At 42.4% G+C, this 10,272-nt stretch overlaps 1 pseudogene; it reads right to left on the bottom strand.

Moving 5' to 3' along the window:
- Positions 1-2,640: 2,640 nt before the first annotated feature.
- The window catches only part of LOC132765418 (kinesin-like protein KIF23), a 33,158-nt pseudogene continuing 25,526 nt past the window's right edge, over positions 2,641-10,272 (bottom strand).

The raw sequence follows: 10,272 nt of genomic DNA, 5'->3' as shown, positions 1-10,272 counted from the left end.
GGGAAACACGGGCAAATTTACTTGTACTATGACACTTTCAGCACAGTTCAGGGATGGAGCCCTGATGGAAGTAGCAGTATGTCGTTTGATGGGATCTAGCAGATTCCATCTCCAAACTATGCTGAAAGTGTCGTAGTAAAAGTAAATATGCCCGTGTGATTAATTTCCTAGACTAAACTGTGCCGGTCCAGGTGTTTTGGAGTTCAGCTACCAGAAATTCCAGCCAGCTGACCAGCTGTTAGGAATTGTGGGAGCTGAAGTCCAAAACATCTGGAGGAGAAGTTTGAGAAACTTTGCCCTAGACTAATGCTCAAACTATTACACAATGCTAATTCTCATAATGGGAGATAAAAAGGTAGGGGTAAAGGATGTCCCCTGACATTAAGTCCAGTCGTGTCCGACTCTGAGGGTTGGTGCTCATCTCCATTTCTAAGTCGAAGAGCTGTCATTGTCTGTAGACACCTCCAAGGTCATGTGGCCGGCATGAGTGCATGGAGCACCGTTACCTTCCCACTAGAGCAGTACCTATTGATCTACTCACATTTGCATGTTTTCGAACTGCAAGGTTGGAAGAAGCTGGTGCTGAGACTGCGCCACCGGGGGCTTCCAATAGTAATGGGAGATATAGTCCTTCAAATACCCGGACTCAAGCAGTATAGGACTTCATAAGCAGTGTTGTGAATGACTGTCTTGAAGAAACATTTGGAGGATCTGGTCCATGAGATGCATTATGAGAAAATGGGTTTTGCACCTATTAAATGGCTTTTTTATTATGATGATGATGATGCTGTATATATAAAACAGGCCACATAAATGTAATTGTCTACTTAAGGGAAGCAGGACTGGTTTAGCAACATCCAGAAGTCACACCAGATTAAAATAAAAGTTATTTTGAGGACACTGCTCCTGTACAAATATATTGAGATGAACAGATTATGTTATGCAAGGATTCACTTGCAAGACACTTGAAGTTTGACTCAACAAGGAGAGAAAGGTGGTGTTTATTGTTCTAAATTAAACATGTAGATCTCTAGAAATGGGTGTTTTAGAATCCTTCCGATTTCCAGGCAGTGGCGAGTAGGAATGCACTTTAAACCACAATTATATTTGAGATGTGAACAAAGAAAACTTTAAGCTTTCTCCTCTGTACGGTTCATGGATAAGGTAAAGGTAAAGGTTTTACCCTGACATTAGGTCTAGCCGTGTCCGACTCTGGGGTGGTACTCATCTCCATTTCTAATCCGAAGAGCCGGCATTGTCCATAGACACCTCCAAGGTCATGTGGCTGGCATGATTGCATAGAGCGCCGTTACCTTCCTGTCGGAGCAGTACTTATTGATCTACTCACATTTGCATGTTTTTGAACTGCTAGGTTGGCAGAAGCTGGAGCTGACAGCAGGAGCTCACTCCGCTCCCCGGATTTGAACCTGCGACCTTTCAGGTTAGCCTTACGTTTTTAAATTAAATACCGTATATTGGGGTATATAGTTACCATGGTACCAAAGGCTTACTACACAGATCTTCATTGTGGGTTCTCAGCTGGACTCTAGCACCTACTAAAAAAGGGTGGAATATAAATACTGTAAACAAACAAACAAACAAACAAACAAATAAAATGCATATTTAACACATCTCTGTTTAATTGGAGAGGAGATCAATTTTTCAATAATGCTTATTGCTAGCAGAACGAACAAATGCACAGTACATTCAAGAGGATTGAACTAAACTCCTCCTGAATGTGTGTGTGAGAGTCAAGGGAGAGTTAAGAAATCTGAAGCTGGAATCTGAAGCAGGTCATTAGAAGGATAGAGCGAAATGTTTCACCCGTTCTTCTACATTCCAAATCCCCTTAAACACACGCACACAATATCAAATTTATGTGTACCCATATCCACTGTCTGGTGTCAGGAATGTTTAGCTGCTGCTTTTAATCTCCTTTCCTTCAAGAGTCCTCATAGTCAAACCCAGTGGAATAAGAGGACAGACATTGGTCTTGATTTTCCTGGCCCTTGATGACTGAGCAAATACTAATAATCTCAGGAAAACTTAATGTGGACTTTTAAGGGACCTCTTGAATGGTCTGTAATTTAGAGAACAATTGAAATGACTTTCACTTAATGTTAGAACTATTTTGTAGGCACAGACTGTTATTTCCTATGGTTTAGCTTTAAAGGTAAAGTAAAGGTTGTCCCCTGACATTTAATTCTAGTCATGTCTGACTCTGGGAAGTGGTGCTCATCTCCATTTCTAAGCATGCCGGCGTTGTCCGTAGACAAGGTCATGTAGCTGGCATGACTGCATGGAGCCCCGTTACCTTCCCGTCGGAGCAGTACCTATTGATCTACTCACATTTGCATATTTTCAAACTGCTAGATTGGCAGGAGCTGGGGCAGATAGCGGAAGCTCATGCCATTCCCCGGATTCAAACCTGCGACCTTTCAGGTTAGCTTTACGCTTTTAAATTACATACGATATATTGGGGTATATAGTTACCATGGTTCCTACACAGATCTTCATTGTGAGTTCTCAGTTGGACTCTAGCACCTACTATAGCAAACATATAGTTGTCTCTTGTGAAGTAAAAACAACAATCCAAGCAAGGTTATATAATAGGTATTTTTTTCATTATACAGTGTTCCCTCACTTATTGTGGGGGTTCCGTTCCAGGAGCCCCCGCGATAAGTGAAAAACAGTGAAATAGGGATGCTCCGCCCACTCGACAGAGTCCTTCTCCTCCTCCTCGCTGCCTCTGCTGATCCCAATCTCGGAGGCCCCTTGGGCGTTGTTGAAGGCGCTGCCAGGCTGGCCTGGCAGTGCCGTCAACGGAGTCCAAGGGGCTTCCGAAGCCGGAAGCACCACAGGCAGAGAGGAGGAGGAGGATGCCACCGAATGGGCAAAACGTTCCCATTTCACTGATTTTCACTTATCGTGGGGGCTCCTGGAAGGGGTAGCACAGGCAGAGAGGAGGAGGAGGCTGCCGCAGAGTGGGTGGAGCCTCCTCCTTGCTGCCCCTGCTGCTCTGGCCTTGGAGGCCCCTTGGGAGCCATTGATGGCGCTGCCAGGCTGGGCTGAGGCCTCAGTCCAGCCTGGCAGTGCCATCAACAGAGCCCAAGGGGTTTCCGAAGCTGGGAGCAAACAGCAAGAATAGTAAAAACTTCAAAGTCCAAATGTATCAATAATCCATAAGGTTCCAGGTGCAAGAATAATTAAGAGTCCCAAGGCAGGAAGGTCATTCAAAACAGGAATTCAAGAAAACCCAAACAAGCTGGTATGGCTTGGCAAGAGCTGGTGGCTCCATTATCAAAGTTGACCAGACTGCTGGGCAAAACTCCCAGCCTCCCTAACATACCCAAAAAAAAAAAAAGTCTTTTCACATGAGATTCAGATATGGGCCTCTTTTCTAATAAGCGCTGCGACCTTTGTATTTTTTGTTGATCAGCCCGAAGTCTACTAAAACTAAGTCTACTATCAACAAACTCATTACAATTTTCTTGAAAATCATTATGCTCGGCACCTGGAGTTTCAGCCTCTGAACTCTTTTCCCTAGAGATCGACTCCACTGCATCCTCTGGAATGTGGCCTTGACTAGTTGGGAGACACAGACTGCTCAGTTTCAGGACTTAAAATCTCAGGCTCAGAATCCGCCTTAACAGTAATATGAGACACCACCATGGGCTGAACTGCAACAGAAGGTTTGCATCAGGAGGAAGGCTTCTAATTACATTCCATGCATTAATTGGTTTATCTACTACCAGAATGTTTGTGTCTGGCTTATCTTGTGCCAGAATGTTTGCATTTAATCAAAAACAGTTTTGCAAGTGTCCAGTATCAATTGCTCTCATCATGCCCATTGCCATGATGTCATGTTCTCAAGTTGGGCTTTCTGTATGTGTCTTCTTCATTTGATCTCTCTCTGACTTCACTGTCTAACCTCATTCCCTGCTCAAGACCACACGTACTGTGTATATTCCTAAAATTTTGAATAGTATTTTCTGCATCTAAAGATGTGGGCTCTCGTCCAGGAAAGTTTACGCAATAATAAAGTTAGGAGTTTCTATTGGTTTAACCCTGCAACAGCAAATGCTGTAGGCTAAAACAACACAATTGCAATAAGCTGTACAGTAAGGTAAAGGTTTCCCCTTGATATTAAGTCTAGTCAAGTCTGATTCTGGGGAGTGGTGCTCATCTCTGATTCTAAACCAAAAAGCCGGCATTGTCCATAGACACCTCCTAGGTCATGTGGCATGACTACATAGTGCATTACCTTCCTGCCAAAGCATTACCTATTGATCTACTCACATTTGCATGTTTTTGAATTGCTAGGTTGGCAGAAGCTGGGGCTGATGGTGGGAGCTCACCTTGTTTGCGGATTCGAACTGCCACCCTGTCGATCAGCAAGTTCTGCAGCTTAGCAGTTTAACCCACTGCGCCACCGCGGCCCCATTCTATACAGTACAACTCCCTTATCCATTGTGTAGATGTCCACTATTTCACTTAATCATGCTACAAAAATAGTCAGATATATTTCCGGTCCCTTCTATGTCCTCCACTGAAATTCTATAATATGCTTCCATCCCAAGTATAGTCAAAATACCAGGTTCAATGTTATTCCTTTTTAAGTTATCTATGGAAGATCTTGGAGCCTATCCCCTGCATATATAGGAGTTGCATTGTATTTAAAAGGAAAGAATTGGCAAAACTGCCCCTGAGGATTCCTTGCCTAAGAAAATTCGTGGGGTCATCTTAGGTCAACTAGTTACTTGAACTCACATATAACAATACACACACGCCACAAGCATAGGTTACACGTGTAATAGGCAGAGTTCAATTCATGACAATTTAAAGCTAATTTCAACAAGGTGTCTACACGTGGAAAAAGTTTGTGAGCAAAAGCACAATTCTACCATTTGGCTTGTGGCAAAAGTGATTTTAAAAAGAGATCAAACATAGATGTACAAATACTTTTAGAAGCATTTATTTATATTTCTGCGCTGCCCCATATTTAAAGGTCTTTATTTATGTATTTATTTATTTATTTATCATGACATAAGCATATTGAGTGTACAGTTATAATGTATTTAAAACACAAACAAAGTTAAACTTGGCATTATACTAAATGACCTTTGACCAGAAGCTGGCCACTTGGAGTGCCTCTGTTGTCGCTGTGACAAGGTCCTCCATTGTGCATGTGGCAGGGCTCAGACTGCACTGTAGTCGGTGGCCTGTGGTTTGCTCTTCTCCACATTCCTATGTTGTGGACTCCACTTTGTAGCCCCATTTCTTAAGGTTAGCTCTGCATCTCATGGTGCCAGAGCATAGTCTGTTCAGTGCCTTCCAAGTTGCCCAGTCTTCTGTGTGCCCAGAAGACTCCCCATCTCTCACAACTGGTATTTGCCTGCCACTTTTGGACTCTTGCTTTCTGAGGTGTTCGTGCAAGTATCTCTGTATCTTAGATATTAAGGTCTCTGAGTGACTCAAAATAAAATCAGTTTAAATAATTTCAAATAAGGATCAACAGCTAGAACAATTTCAAATATTAGTATACATTTTAAAAGTTAAAGTTTAAACAGCATAAAAATACACGTGTTCCAATGCAAAGGTAGGAACGAGGGCCAAAAGACTTCCATAAAAGTCACAACTACCCTAGCATTAGTCAATGCAGCTTCTAGTATGAATCTATAGTCTTAATTCATTGATTTACATTAGGTGTCCGTTAGTAACAACAGTTAAATTTAAAAAATCTTGCTTCAATCTTATTACAGAATCTTAAGTACAACATTAAATGTATACTTAGTGCCTTCAAGTTTTGTGACTGCACCTCTAAGGATGTTCTCATGGGACACTCATTACAATGGAATTTGCTTCAAGTGCATATGCAATACTGAAAGAATAAAACTTAAACGTAACGGGAAAATCTAGTGCTGGAGCTTCTCTGATGCATCTTCAGGAACATCAGTGGAGCCCTCTGGCCATCTGTGTGATCCAAGGGCACATCAGACCACTACGGTTATGTTGCTACCAGCAATCAGCTCTCTCTCATATCCTTGTATACAGAGCAGTGTAGAAGGGTCCTCAGAGGACCGCTGGTGTGGTGGTTTGCCTTAGGTTCACCATAAACCACAAACACACCAGTTCATCTAAAGGCCTCGTCATATCGAGACCATCCCCCCCCCCCCGTTTAGTTCCATTTCGCTGGCAACCGCAGCAAAATGAAAGGCGCTCGTTGCCACGTGGCAACTAACACACCCTTCCTCCTTACCCCATCACATGGGGGCATCAGTACAAGGTGCATTGGCGCCTTGTCCCTTCCTCCATCAGACAGGGCAAAAGACTGAAAAAGGCAGTTACCTCCATCGGAGCTACCCAAAACCCGATTGCCTTTCCATCATTGGCAAGGAAGAATCTTATGACACTTGTGGTGGAGGCTCCTTCTTTAGAGATTTTTAAACAGAGTTTGGATGGCCATCTGTCAGGGGTGCTTTGAATGCAATTTTCCTGCTTCTTGGCAGGGGGTTGGACTGGATGGCCCATGAGGTCTCTGCCAACTCTATGATTCTATGATTCCTTGCCACTTTGGTCATGAATGGCGCAGGGCCACAGCCTGCATCATGTGATGGCGCTAGGCAGGCTCCGTGGCTGAAGAGGAGCAAGTGGCCTATTTCTTCTTGTGTGATGAAGTAGCAAATGTATGGTATGTAGCCTTCAAGTACAACTATCAGGGCCAAAAATGCATCTTTGCAATTAAAGTACAATTAAATAAATAGCTGGTATCTGCTGTGGGTGTGTGGCGGATAATTATCACAACCACCGGAAGCAATGAAAGGGAAATTAACCCTCTTTAGCTCCTCTTCACTCCTTAAAAATAAAACTCTTTTGGTATTTGGTCTGGGATTAAATCTCCCATTGTTGCCACTGGGAAATTTCCTTCTTATATAAACAGCATTTTGCTCCCTCTTCAGAACATTTACATGCCCACTCTGGATCTTTGTCAGTCCCTACTCTGGTGGAAGTAACTTAGATTCAAAACTACATATATAAATAAAAATGTAATGTTTATTTGTGGGATTAACATAACTCAAAAACCACTGGATGAATTGATACCAAATTTGGACACAATACACCTATCAGGCCAACGAGTGACTATCACTCATAAAAACACTGAAAAACACAGCAGAAGAGATGTAAAAAGCAAAAAAAACCCAACCCAAAACATTACAACACATACACAAAATCACATATATACCCAAACACACATATATACAACTATACACAAATATATACACACATATATGCATATATACACACACAAAACACATATACACCGACTGGGCCACAGGAAAGTATAGTAGGGGATGGCTAGTTAGATATGAAAACAATAGCTTTCCTAGCATATACAATTCATCCTTCAAAGATTAATTTTAAATACAAAAGAATAAAAGTGTGAAAGAAAAAAACACTGTCTTTCATCCCTGCCAATCATGCCTGCGAAGGAGGTGGGACTGAGAGCAGGGCCTCCCCAGATGATCTAAGCTCCGAGATGGTAAGTAAAATCTTACGGGTTGTTTTTTTTGGGGGGTTACAGCTCTATGACTCCATGATTCTGCAATGAGAAAATCACATACTAGGATTCCCTAGTTGCAGAAATTGAGGGTGGTGCTTTATCCTTTTCAACGGACAGACCCTAAAGTAGCCTCACCAAAGAGCATAAGTTGATTCAAAATGGCACGTGCAGCTCTTTGTTTGGATCATAAGGCATGCTTTATGACATGGCAGGGATGGGAATCATGTGTCCGTCCAAATGTTGGACTGCATAACAGCTTAACAAATTGTGAGGAATGCTGGAAATTGCAGCCCAATACCATCTAAAGAGGTACATGATTCCCACCCCTGTGATATAGGGTCAGTTCTGGAATCTGTGCACAGAAAGCCACAATTGCATCTTTTTAGGTGAAAAATGTGGCAGTAACCATCCCACGCCACCAGAAGAAAAAAATATATAAAAAAACAATATTTAAACTGATATTACAGAGAAATTCGGCCAAATGATTAAAGTAACATTTACTGCCCTAAGAGAATAGGAATTTTTTCACTCATCAAAGAATTGGGGGATAATCATCATCATCATCATCATCATCTTTATTTCTATGCTGCCCTATCTCCCAAAAGGGACTCGGGTTGGTATACAAGAAAAGATCGGCAAACATTCAATGCCTCAGAAATATAACATAATAAAGCACTTCAAATAATAAACAATCAAATAAACAAAAACAGAATATACTTATAAAACAACTCAATAGTGAGGAAGAATTTTAAATATACAAAGTAAAATAATTGGGACACATTTCTCTAATGATTCTAATAATGGTCAGAAGTAATTAAACCCCTTGTGCCGGCAGGACTGAAGAGCGACAGGTCATAGGTTCGAATCTGGGGAGAGCATGAATGAGCTCCCTCTGTCAGCTCCAGCTCCCTATGCAGGGACATGAGAGAAGCCTCCCACAAGAATGGCAAAACACCAGGGTATTTCCTGGGCAACATCCTTACAGATGGACAATTCTCTTACACCAGAAGCGACATGCAGTTTCTCAAGTCGCTTCTGACACAAACACACAAAAATTAAGACATTTAAAACGTACCAGTCAGTTAATAATAGGCCATTCAGACGAAGGTAAGTCTCCATGAGCTGAGTCAAAATTTAAATAAAGTAGGGAGGAGGCTGAGGATGGGCTTTGGAGTTTGGGGAACTACAAAGGGGTTGGGAGCCCAACGTAGCTCTTCATAGTTATTTGGGAGACAGTTCCACACCCACTGAATTCAGGGGCCTTACTTTTGAACTGATTTGTATAGGATTTTATGGTACTGTATGTCAAAAAAATGCTCCAAGTAAACCACACTCCATGCAGTCATGCTGGCCACATGACCTTGGAGGTGTCTACGGACAACGCTGGCTCTTCAGCTTAGAAATTGAGATGAGCACCAACCGCCAGAGTCAGACACAACTGGACTTAATGTCTGGGGAAAACCTTTACCTTTACCTAAAGTTTGTTAGAATCTGAATTCCAACAAGAGTTTGGAAATCAAATTCAGGCAGTTCGGAAATCAAATACAAGAAGCATAGTAATTCAAGACAGGGGACAGGCACTGATTTGCACATAAACTAGGTAAGAGTGCAACAATCTCTCATATGGAAAGAACCTTGCCCGGTGACAACATGTTACTTGCTCCCTCCCTTGGGTACATCGAAAGTCCAGTCATTAGTGCATTGCTAAATACGTCATGGTACAAGCATTTCAAAAGTTGCCACACATCTCAGTTACAGATCCTGGAGAAGGCTGTTGTGGTGTCATTTGGAAGGAGCCTTGCTCATAGTCAGGTTCCCAAAAACTCAAAGGAATTCATAGGCATTTAGTAATATGAACTAGTAAGAACACTTAGATCTTTATGCAATGTCCTGTCACAATATCTGTCTCAATATTGGCTTAAGGCTTTTCCACACATTATATTTATTTTTAACCTTATTAAAGGGATACTTCCAGATGGGCTGTGAAACTTGGGCCATCCAGACATTGTTGGAATGCAGTCCCATTGGTTTCTGACAGCGGGCCAATGATGAGATGATTTTTTGTGTGTGTGTCAGGAGTGACTTGAGAAACTACAAGTCGCTTCTGGTGTGAGAGAATTGGGGACACCCAGATGTTTTACCATCCTTTTGGGAGGCTTCTCTCATGTCCCTGCATGGGGAGCTGGAGCTGACAGAGAGAGCTCATCCACACTCCAGATTTGAACCTGCACCCTGTCGGTCTTCAGTCCTGCCAGCACAAGGGTTTAACCCACTGTGCCACTGGGAGCTCATGAGAGATGATGGGATGAGTCATTCGTCTACTCCAAAGATTCACCGGTTCTCCTATCCTTCTTTACAATAATTTCAAATTAAGCAGCCCGTCTTGGCAGGTACTTTTCTCTGGTGTGATACCACATTGGCTTTGGGCTGTACATAATGACACAGCCTAACGCACCTGTCTTTTGCGGAAAGCTGCCAATCTCCCAAAAAGGTGCCAACCGGAGAGGAAAAACCCACACAACATTAACCGCATGGTTGTGTAATCCATCTGCAGACGTCACACGTGTAGGATTGCATCACTGGAAAAGGAAATGGCTCTCATATTACTGCAGCTTCTTTCTGAACCAATCTGTAGTGATTTCCAGCACACACCAAGGAAGTCATGTGAATGCTGATGAAATACCCCAAATCCAGTATCTAGCTCTGCATGC

This window comes from Anolis sagrei, chromosome 2 (assembly GCF_037176765.1).
Source record: "Anolis sagrei isolate rAnoSag1 chromosome 2, rAnoSag1.mat, whole genome shotgun sequence".
Lineage (NCBI taxonomy): Eukaryota > Metazoa > Chordata > Lepidosauria > Squamata > Dactyloidae > Anolis > Anolis sagrei.
This window is presented reverse-complemented; position numbering and strand designations above follow the sequence as displayed.